Source organism: Triticum dicoccoides, chromosome 7A (genome assembly GCF_002162155.2).
Source record: "Triticum dicoccoides isolate Atlit2015 ecotype Zavitan chromosome 7A, WEW_v2.0, whole genome shotgun sequence".
NCBI lineage: Eukaryota > Viridiplantae > Streptophyta > Magnoliopsida > Poales > Poaceae > Triticum > Triticum dicoccoides.
This window is the reverse complement of record NC_041392.1, coordinates 454,243,931-454,254,473: the sequence shown is the minus strand read 5'-3', so window position 1 is coordinate 454,254,473 and position 10,543 is coordinate 454,243,931.

The following is a 10,543-nucleotide window of genomic DNA, read 5'->3' as shown; positions in this document are numbered from 1 at the left end:
TGTGGGAGAAAAGGATGAACAAGGGAAGGTCTTATTTGCAAATGTGGAGAGGGGTGTGGGTATCTTTTTGCAAAATTGCCATAGTTTCCTTCCTATCCATCAGATATAAATCAGACAGCCTATTGCAGGATGGCAGGCACACCATCATCACCAACTTTGTTTTTTTATCTCTAACTAGAAGGATGCCCGTGCGTTGCATGTAACATCAAGATGCATTTGTATGACTAGTTTATCTTGTGAGAGAAAAGGATGAATGAGGGAAGGCCTTATTTGCAAATGTGGAGACGTGTGTGGGTACCTTTTTGCAAAATTGCCATAGTTTCCTTCCTATCCGTCAGATATAAATCGTACGGCCTATATTGCAGGATGGCAGACACACCATCATCACCAACTCTATTTTTATAAGCGTGTAGGTATATATATATATATATTATATTATGTATTACTCTTATAAAAAGCATAGTCGGTGATGATGGTGTGCCTGCCATCCTGCAATATAGGCCGCCCGATCTATATCTAACGGATAGGAAGGAAACTATGGCAATTTACCCGCGCTCCTCTCCACATTTGCAGGTAAGTCCTTCCCTCGTTCATCCTTTTCTCCCACAAGATCTTGATGTTCCGTGCAACGCATGGGCATCTTGCTAGTAAGAATAGAAATTAGAGATATAGCACTTCTCGAATCTTGAAACCAACAACATTCCTCCCTTATCTCATCAAAATCACCAAAGGAATATATTTTTAGTGAAACATAAGATATTTTTAGTGATACACGTATTTCAAAACTAGACTCTTTTTTCTATCAAGTCGGTGAATATGTATTAATGTACATTGATCATGTGGCAATGCATTGGCACATTGCTAGTAGTTATTACTAGTGTATAATTTTTTGGACACCAGACAAATGGTGGAATACATATACGAAGAGAAGAGGCGCACGCACACAATCGGTCTCTCGATGTCTCACAGGCATGACAGTTACGTAAAGGCACCGTTAACAAATAAACCCTAAAACCCTAGGTGCATGATTGCTGCATGCGCGGGTACCGGGTACGTGGTGGAGCGCACCTTTGTAGGAATAGTCAGCTCGCGTGATAATTTGATCCGTAGGAGTTGATGGTCGGGACCACAGGTGAATGACCTGGAGGCGGTGGCTTGCTAGTTGCCACAGATCGAGTAGCCACGTTTAAAATATCATTTTTTTAGCGGGGTGAGAGTTCCGATTTTCAAGGGCGCGTTATAAGTACTTAAGTAGTTTTTATAACGATTGGTATGGAGCGAAAATGGAATTCATAACTACTACCTCCTTGGCGTATGGTTGTATGGTTTTATGTTGCAAGATGTTGAACCTGGTAGTTCTAGGGCAAATACTATGGTTTAGATGTTGGTTTTTAGTTATGAAAATCGGAAGGGGGAAACCCTTCTTTGATAAAAAACTACTACCTCCGTCCTGGTTTACTAGTCCCCATCGTATTTTGGGTCAAAGTTTGTCTACGAATTTTACTTGTAAAATGTGAATGGAAAACGAGATTTTGTTATACCCAAACAAAAAAGGATTGGAGGAAGTGATTGCTCTAACACGGACGCGACCTCTCATAGCGCAGGCATTGAATCGACGCGCTGGCCAAGAGGGCCCCACTCACTACAGGCCAGGCTGAACACGCCTCCTCGCCACATGCAACCGGCTTCAGACTGCCCCGCCCGCCTCCATTGAATCCGCGCGTGTGCCAGCAACACGTCCTTCCGCGAGCCAGCTGGCATTTTAGAACACAACGTCGATTGGCTCCTCTCGTCCGCTCACTATTTAAACGAGGCCAGACGCCTGGCAAGAACCGCACCACACCGCTGCTCCCCATATCCTCCTTGAACCATTTTCTCCACACTGTCCATAGCATCCGGTGAGCAGGAAGACGAGTTCACCGACATAAAATCCAGCTGGGTGCCCCGACAAGCCAGGCAACTCGCTGCCCACCTCCCTCCCCGCCCCAGGCCTTCAGTACGATGGGCGAGGCTGCAGGTGGGCAAGCAGAGGAGCAAGCCGCCGCTCCAAGTTGGCCCCTGGTGCATCAACTCGGCGCTCCAAGCCTGCTCGCAGAGGAGTGGCCAGTTGTTGCACGCCCGGCACACGGGGGACCACGACGTCCAGTGCACCGTGGTTGGCCACGCCATCCAACACAAACGTTGGCAGAACTGCGACATGCTGGCGGAGGTGGTCAACACGTTTGCGGCCATCGCCGACACCGACGAATAGTAGACCACGGGAGCCGCCGCCCCTCAGAACCCACGAATGCTACGACCACCGCGTCGCCGGCATAGACACCCTGTGTGTTGCCCGGTTTGGCTCAAAACATCGTGGACCCCAGCCGCGGCCGGCATTAGAAATTATACCTGCTTCCAGAAGTTATTCATGATTAGTCAAAAAATGACCAAAATATAATTAATTACGCACGGTCTTGACTTGTTGTGCTCGCACTAGTAGTAGGAACTAGGGGCTATTCTTTATTTATAACTCTCCTCATATTTTTTGGCTTTGAAATGAATCATGGTCGTGGACATTATCTATGAATGTGCAGATATCTATGAATAGGACTTTGATGTGGAAGTTGAACTTGGAATGTTGGGCTTGTGTGTGAACTATACCATGTCCAATGCTTCGTCTGTTATTATTTAGAAAGTAATTGCTGTTATTACATGACCCGAAAAAAATTATTTTGTACCACATCAGTAGATGCACGGACATCACAACAGGCATACTGACTGGATAAATATTTGAACCTAGCTATTATGAAGGAAAATTTGTATTGACAACAGTTTTAGATAGCAGGAGACGCCTAGCCTGCTCTTCCTCTGCTAGCTTCTTTTTGGCTTCTTCCATCTCTTCTTTGGCTTGGGTGAAGAGAGCATCTTATTGCTCTTTTCGCTTCTTCAGGAACTCAGTTACATTCTCAAGGGCTGCTGCACGCTTTCTTTCAGCCTTTACAAGAGCCACGAGGACACGAACAGTTGACGACTCCACCTGGCTTGTGTGCAATCCAGCATCATCTGGGAACTGGCACATTGTGTGTAATCCAGCCTCATTTTGGAAACATGATCTCGAGGTTGACCATACTTCCGTCCTTGCAGGAACTGCATCCTGACATGAAGTACCTTCTTTTTTAGATCAATACTCAAAGCAACCCAGATCCATTTAGTAGAAGCCAGATAAACAGGACTCGGAGAAGTGAATTCAAAAGGAAAAATATATAAAAACAGACTACAAGGTGAGAACACCCACTTTCTACATCAAGCTAACAACGATAGCACTAGGATGATCAAGACTCTTCTTATTACACATCAAAGAACACGAGGCTAAGAGAGACGGGAAACTACAACATATACACATCGAATAACACGAGGCTAAACGAAAGTAATTGAAAGGGTGTTACTTCCCAAAGCTCGTTTTACAGGTTCGGTGCAGCTCCTCTTTAACTTGCCACGCTCCTTGAAGATGTCCACAATATCCCATGTTTGGTCTTCATTGCTCCTCTGCATGTTCGCACTCATGGTTTTAAAATCTCAACATGGCAAGAAAAATATACTAGTAATACTCACGCATCTTGTGGGAAACATTAAAGCACTCGTCTGGCATGTTAGAGCATCTCCAAAAAAGCGCAATGTGCTGCGCTTTATAAAAGCGTTTACAGTGCTGAGATTGAGAAGTAGAGATAGAGAGTAGAGAGTAGAGACATAGATAGTTCTCAGCATAGATATAGCATAGATAGATAAAAAATAGATAGTTCAACTACTCCTCATCGTATGACTCCTCCTCGGTGATGTCCTCCTCCGACATCTCAATGTAGGCGTGAAGATACCGATCGTTGTCGGATTCCCAGGGCGACGCTACTCCTAGCCTCATGTTGAATTGAGCGTCAGCTTTTCACGTACACTTTTCCTCGCGATAGGCGGCTCGCTCCGCCCTCATCTTCTCCCTCTCCACCCTCCTTTGCATGTAAAACTCGCGCTCGTTGATGATGTCCTGCAGGAAGCGTTGGCGCCACAATGCCATGGCTTCCTCGTCCATCTCGGCGATGCTGAGACAGTGCTCCCGCCTCTGGTTGTCGCGACGTTCCTCGTCGGTGATAAGCCGCGGCAGAGGCACGAGCTCCTGCGCCCGCTCCGGTGTCGGCACATTGGGGAAGTTCAATGGTCTATAAGGCCACCGGAGGCGCCATGCCTCTGCGTCGTATGCACGGGCGGCCTCGTTGGTGGTGTCAAAATTGTCGAGGCCGAGGTGCATCCTGTGGAACTGGATCTCGGCGGAGAAGCCGCCGGAGGGGCACGCGCGGACGCAGCGGTATCCCCAAGTTTCCTGGCGATGCAGCGGCATGGTGGTGCGGTGGCGGCGAGGCGAGAAAGAGCGGGGAGAGAGCGGTGGCAAGGCGCGGAGCTGGGAGAGAGCGATGGTGAGGCACAGAGCGGGGAGAGAGCGGTGGAAAGGCACAGAGCGGTGGGAGGGCGTTGGATTTTATAAAGCGCGCCGGACGCCGCACGCCAAAACTAGCGCGCGCCCGGCCGCTTTTTCCCCCGCGCGCGTGGTCCTTTCCCCGACGTCCCTGCTATATCTACTCTCTTCTCTACTGTTATATTTATTTAATATTTAATATTTATCTCTACTACTCTACTCTCTACTCTTTTTTTCTACTTTCTTTTCTTTTCTTTTCTCTACTCTCTACTCTTATAAAAAACTGAGTTGGTGATGATGGTGTGCCTGCCATCCTGCAATATAGACCGTCTGATCTATATCCGACGGATAGAAAGCAAACTATGACAATTTTGCAAAGAGCCGCACCCCTCTCCAGATTTGTAGATAAGGTCTTCCCTCGTTCATCCTTTTCTCCTACAAGATAAACTACTCATACAAATGCCTCTTGATGTTCCGTGCAACGCATGGGCATCTTGCTAGTTCTAAGAAACTTTCCATCATTTGCCACTACTGGTTGCAGATGAAGAACCTACCCAAGCACAACGTGATACAGGAGCGACGCACAATTACAAGCTGATATTCTATTGGACAATGGAGGCTATAACCAATTACTATTATGCGAACAATAGCAACCAGGAAATTTGAAGGGTATGTATGAACAAAATTGGAACTGCACATGTACTTCTAAGTGATTCAATAAACACATTACCAATCGAGGAGGAGAACGATGGTCGCGGTGGCCTCTATGCATCATAGTTGGAAACGGGAGTCAGTTCATTGTCCACGACGGTGGTGCTTCTGCGCTTGGCGTCGGCTTCCGGGAAACAGATCCGAGACCATGGAAGACGGTGTCAGGGAAGAGGCTCCGTGTACGACGACGGACCGACTCCAGTGCGGCGTACGAGGTCATTGATGAGGCAGATGCGCTGCGGTGGACGAGTGTGCCGATGGAGAAGGGGAGGAGCACGAAGGCTGCGGTGCTGTGGAGAAGTCTATTTTGGTGTGGGGATAGAAAATGGGGAGTATTCAGGTGTACTACTCTGGGTGCCGGGGTGGGGTTGGTTGGGTAGGGTGAACCTGAAGTTACGAAAACAGGCCCCTACCAAGCGTAATTCGTAGACCTGTTCCGAAGGTTATGATGGTAACTTCGCACTACTCGAATCAGGGTCGCAGGAGATTTTCCCGCCGACCTCAAAATTTTGTGACACTGAACTCCCCGTGTGGCGCGTTGGGTGATTGGGCTAAGCAACTAGCGAGTAGTACTAGTAACTACTAGTACTCCCTCTGATTTTATTAACTCTGCATATTAGGTTTGACCGAAGTCAAACTTCCTAAAGTTTGACCAAGTTTATAGAAAAACATAAACATTTACCATAAAAAATATGTATGATGTGAAAGTACATTCAATAATGAATCTAATGGTATTTATTTGTTATTGTATATGTTAATAATTTTTGTTATAAACTTTCTGAGAGTATACAAAACTTGACTTTGACCAATGCTAATATGCGGACTTAAATAAAAACAGAGGGAGTACACATTTGTTTTCTTAGTTTGTAGAGAATTAATCATTTGTTGTAATTGTGAAATAAATATATTAGGCTTCTGACTTCAAATGTAATGGTCTATACAATTCAATAGTTACAACCATTATTGAATTCCAAGATGTATACGAGGTCTATAGTACTTCACTATATGCTCAAACTCACATAATCCCAATCAAATGAGAATCTAAATGCATTTCATAGTTATTACTTTGTAGGATGCAACAAACCAACCATAACTCTACATCATCCATTATAAAAGCAACATTTTGAACACATCCCAATGTGTGAATGAAATGTGTAGAGAGAGCTTGCGAAGATGGAGTAGATAGGGCGGTAAAGATTGTGTCTATGTGGACAAGACACTAGGAGACAAACCTAACGCGCGCGCGAGAGAGAGAGAGAGAGAGGAAGAAGTTAGGTCTGTGAGATAGATGTAGACATGTAATATACGCGAGATGTGTGTGCATCCGGATTCTGTAGACGTGGAAGGAGAAGAGATAACAGGTTTGATGAGAGAACTGGAAAAACGTCGGCGAGAGGGGAAGGATCTCGTGGGTTGAGGGATTGATAATTTTGTGCGGGAGAGAGAGTGATTGGTAATTTTGTGCGGGAGCGAGAGGGAGGAGGAGTCAGTCAGCCGTCATCACATCATCCTGCTTCCACATGGCCCCACATTCTCTAGTGCAGTGTGGTCGCCGTCTTCGATCTCCTCGATGCCCTCTTTGAAGGTTGAGGTGTTGTGCATGCTGGGGTGCAGAGAAGCACAAGGGAGAGTGGTCTCCATGTAGCCTTGGATGGGGGTGAATTGTGTGCTCGGGGGAGGGGAGTGTGTGTGCGGTGTGTGTGTGTGTGTGTGTTTGTGTGTGTGTGTCAGGTATTAAGAAAAATCAAACCTATGGAGAGAAATGTGTGTGTATGTGACGGAAAGCTACATGCTAAATAGGGTTTTCACGAAGAGATAGTGCGTGCAAGATAGAGAGCGATGTGCAGGCCTTGAGGTGGGCAGGGGCCGGGTGAGGGTGTCAAAATGTGTGCATTGATGCATGTGTTACATGCGACCGTGTGAGGGGCAGACGAATCAAGAGAGATGGTTGTTGTGTTACAGATGCTCCTCTCTCTCTCACACACACACAAGTACAAATAGAAGACCGTTCTCTCATGTATACACAACGTATCGGCGTCTTTCTATGTCTCACTCATGCATGATCATTTGCACATTCACACCTCTCTATGTCTCTATCACACGCACACCATATCCACATTGCCCTTCCGCCACAACACACATATGGACACATTCACACGTTCTCTCTCAGTCACACACACAAAATCAGTATTAAAAAAAACTAGGGCGCACCTAAAACATCCAAATCCAAATAAACACAAACTAGAGTTAAATTCAAATATATGGAAATATTGTAGCGTCAAGAACTTTTCCAGGAAAAAAAGTTGAGTGATATCCAGGGATTGTTTTCACACACACAAAAAGGTTCGGTGGGTGTCCTTCGAGCGCGACACGGTGACGCACCGTTCGATCGACAGCGCGGCCGCAGTTCACGCACTTGCACATGATTCCGTATCGTGGTTGTGGTAACTAATATAAGCGCTGGCTCAGTCTAATGTTTACGTGTACTAGTATGGTTTTCTTTTAAGTTTGACCAACCCTATATAAAACTAAACTAGCTCCCATACGCGCACTCATGAATATGCTGCCGCCGCCGTTGCGCATGTCGGAGCCCGCCTGCTCCGGCCAACCATTTCTCGCAGCATCACCGCCGTGTCGCCGCCATCCCTGTACCATGAAGCCAAAGGCTCGCCCGCTCACGTCATCTGCAGTCCCTCCTCGCGATGCCGCCGCGCTGCCAAGCACGCGAGCAGCTGGTGGAGCCGCGTCTATGCACGCAACGTATGAAGAGGAGGACGAGCGCGTGCTCCAGCACGCCGGCGAGGAGGAACTAGCATGTCATTGTCGGCTCCGCCCGCGCGGAGGAGGCACGCATGGTGACTGTCGCGGCGGAAGCCGGTCGCGCCCGCGCCGAGCCCGCAAACCAAGTGTGGACACGGAATCTACCTTCGAGACCTTGAATGCCACGTGGATCCTACAATATGAAGGAGCAATTTGGGTCAATCGACTCTTGTGAGCCGTTGGATGCAACATGGATGGCTAGAATGGCTCTGCAACCTCCGAAATTGATGCACTGTTCATCTTCCCAGCCCGCCACACGCCTAACCGCCTGCCGCCACCGCCCTGCCCTCCCCTGAACTGCCTGCCACCGCCACGCTCCCACACACCCCTGCCATCCGTTTAACCCCGGGCACGATCCATTTTTTCCGGGGAACTGCATTCCACACCCAACACTCATAAGATAGATCATGGGCACCCTGCCACCCTAATATAGATACTGGGGTAGCTTCTCTGCCATCTTCTTCCTTCGCTCTGTCGAACTTCTTTCACAAATAGACTGACCCAAATTATACTACTAGTACGAACGTATTAAGTACAGTAGGAACACGAAGATACGAGCAGTAGTACCAACTACAAGAAGAACAGTAGTAAGACATACTAGTAGTACTGTACGTACTAAAGAGTTCAAATAACGAGAAAGAGCATAAACATAGTTCTGTTGGGGGCTCAGCACAACACACCCTTGAAATAAAACTAAGCAACTAGTCCGTTTGACACTGTAGTAGAACCAGCATGAGCGACCGCACTGCCACCTTACTCGGAGTTCGATTCCACGTCCTTGACTTTGTCCTCGTCCCTCTTCCTCTTTGGCGCCGCTTCTTTGCTTGAACCAGACACTAGGCTCTGCTTCTTCATCCAACCCTTGTAGATATTTAAACAAAGGTAGGCATCCATTGTTGCGTACAGGATGCGATCTTCATCTATTGTCTTCGACTCCCATGCATGATGAAACTCGTGGTGAGGTTTCTTCAGTTTAGCGTACGAAGGATCAATCATGGCTGCTGCCAGGGTCAGCATTGAAGGCTGAGAGGAGGACACCGGGCTTGCCTTCTGGAGATCGAAGGGCTAGCCTACAACGAGGCCTATACAACTCGGGATATCCCTGTCATTCCTAAAGTCTAGAGTAACAATTTTCACTCTTTCGTCCTTTAGGAAGTTCTTTAAATCCTGGCACTCAACGTCGGCATGGCATATGTGGTTGACCAAGAACACGTTATGTACGCAAACCTGGATCACAGTGGGCTTCTTCTTCTCTGCCTCCTTTAGAATCTTCTCGCTTTCCAGGACTGTGGTGTACTCAACATTGAAGGAAATATGCCCTAGAGGCAATAATAAAGTTGTTATTTATATTTCCTTATATCGTGATAAATGTTTATTATTCACGCTAGAATGGTATCAACCGGAAACTCAGTACATGTGTGAATACATAGACAAACAGAGTGTCACTAGTATGCCTCTACTTGACTAGCTCGTTAATCAAAGATGGTTAAGTTTCCTAGCCATGGACAAAGAGTTGTCATTTGATAAGCGGGATCACATCATTAGAGAATGATGTGATTGACTTGACCCATCCGTTAGCTTAGCACAATTATTGTTACAGTTTCATTGCTACTGCTTTCTTCATGACTTATACATGTTCCCGAGACTATGAGATTATGCAACTCCCGAATACTGGAGAAACACCTTGTGTGCTATCAAACGTCACAATGTAACTGGATGATTACAAAGATGCTCTATAGGTGTCTCCGATGGTGTTTGTTGAGTTGGCATAGATCAAGATTAGGATTTGTCACTCCGAGTATCGGAGAGGTATCTTTGGGCCCTCTCGGTAATGCACATCACTATAAGCCTTGCAAGCAATGTGACTAATGAGTTAGTTATGGGATGATGCATTATGGAACGAGTAAAGAGACTTGCCGGTAACGAGATTTAACTAGGTATTGAGATACTGACTATCGAATCTCGGGCAAGTAACATACCAATGACAAAGGGAACAACGTATATCGTTATGCGGTTTGACCGATAAAGATCTTCGTAGAATATGTAGGAACCAATATGAGCATCCAGGTTCCGCTATTGGTTATTGATGGGAGATGAGTCTCAGTCATGTCTACATAGTTCTCGAACCCGTAGGGTCCGCATGCTTAACGTTCTGTGACGATTTGTATTATGAGTTATGTGATTTGAAGACCGAAGTTTGTTCAGAGCCCCGGATGAGATTGGGGACATGACGAGGAGTCTTGAAATGGTCGAGACGTAAAGATCGATATATTGTAAGGCTATATTCGGACATCGGAAATGTTCCGAGTGATTTGGGTATTTTTCGTAGTACCGGAGAGTTACGAGAATTCGTATTGGGCCTTAATGGGCCATACGGGAAAGGAGAGAAAGGCCTCAAGGGTGGCCGCGCCCCTTCCCCATGGACTAGCCCGAATTGGACTAGGGAAAGGGGGCGCCCCCTTCCTTCCTTCTCCTTCTCCCTTCCCTTTTTCCTATTCCATGTGGGAGGTGGAATCCTACTAGGAATAGGGAGTCCTAGTAGGACTCCACACTTTGGGCGCGCCCTATGAG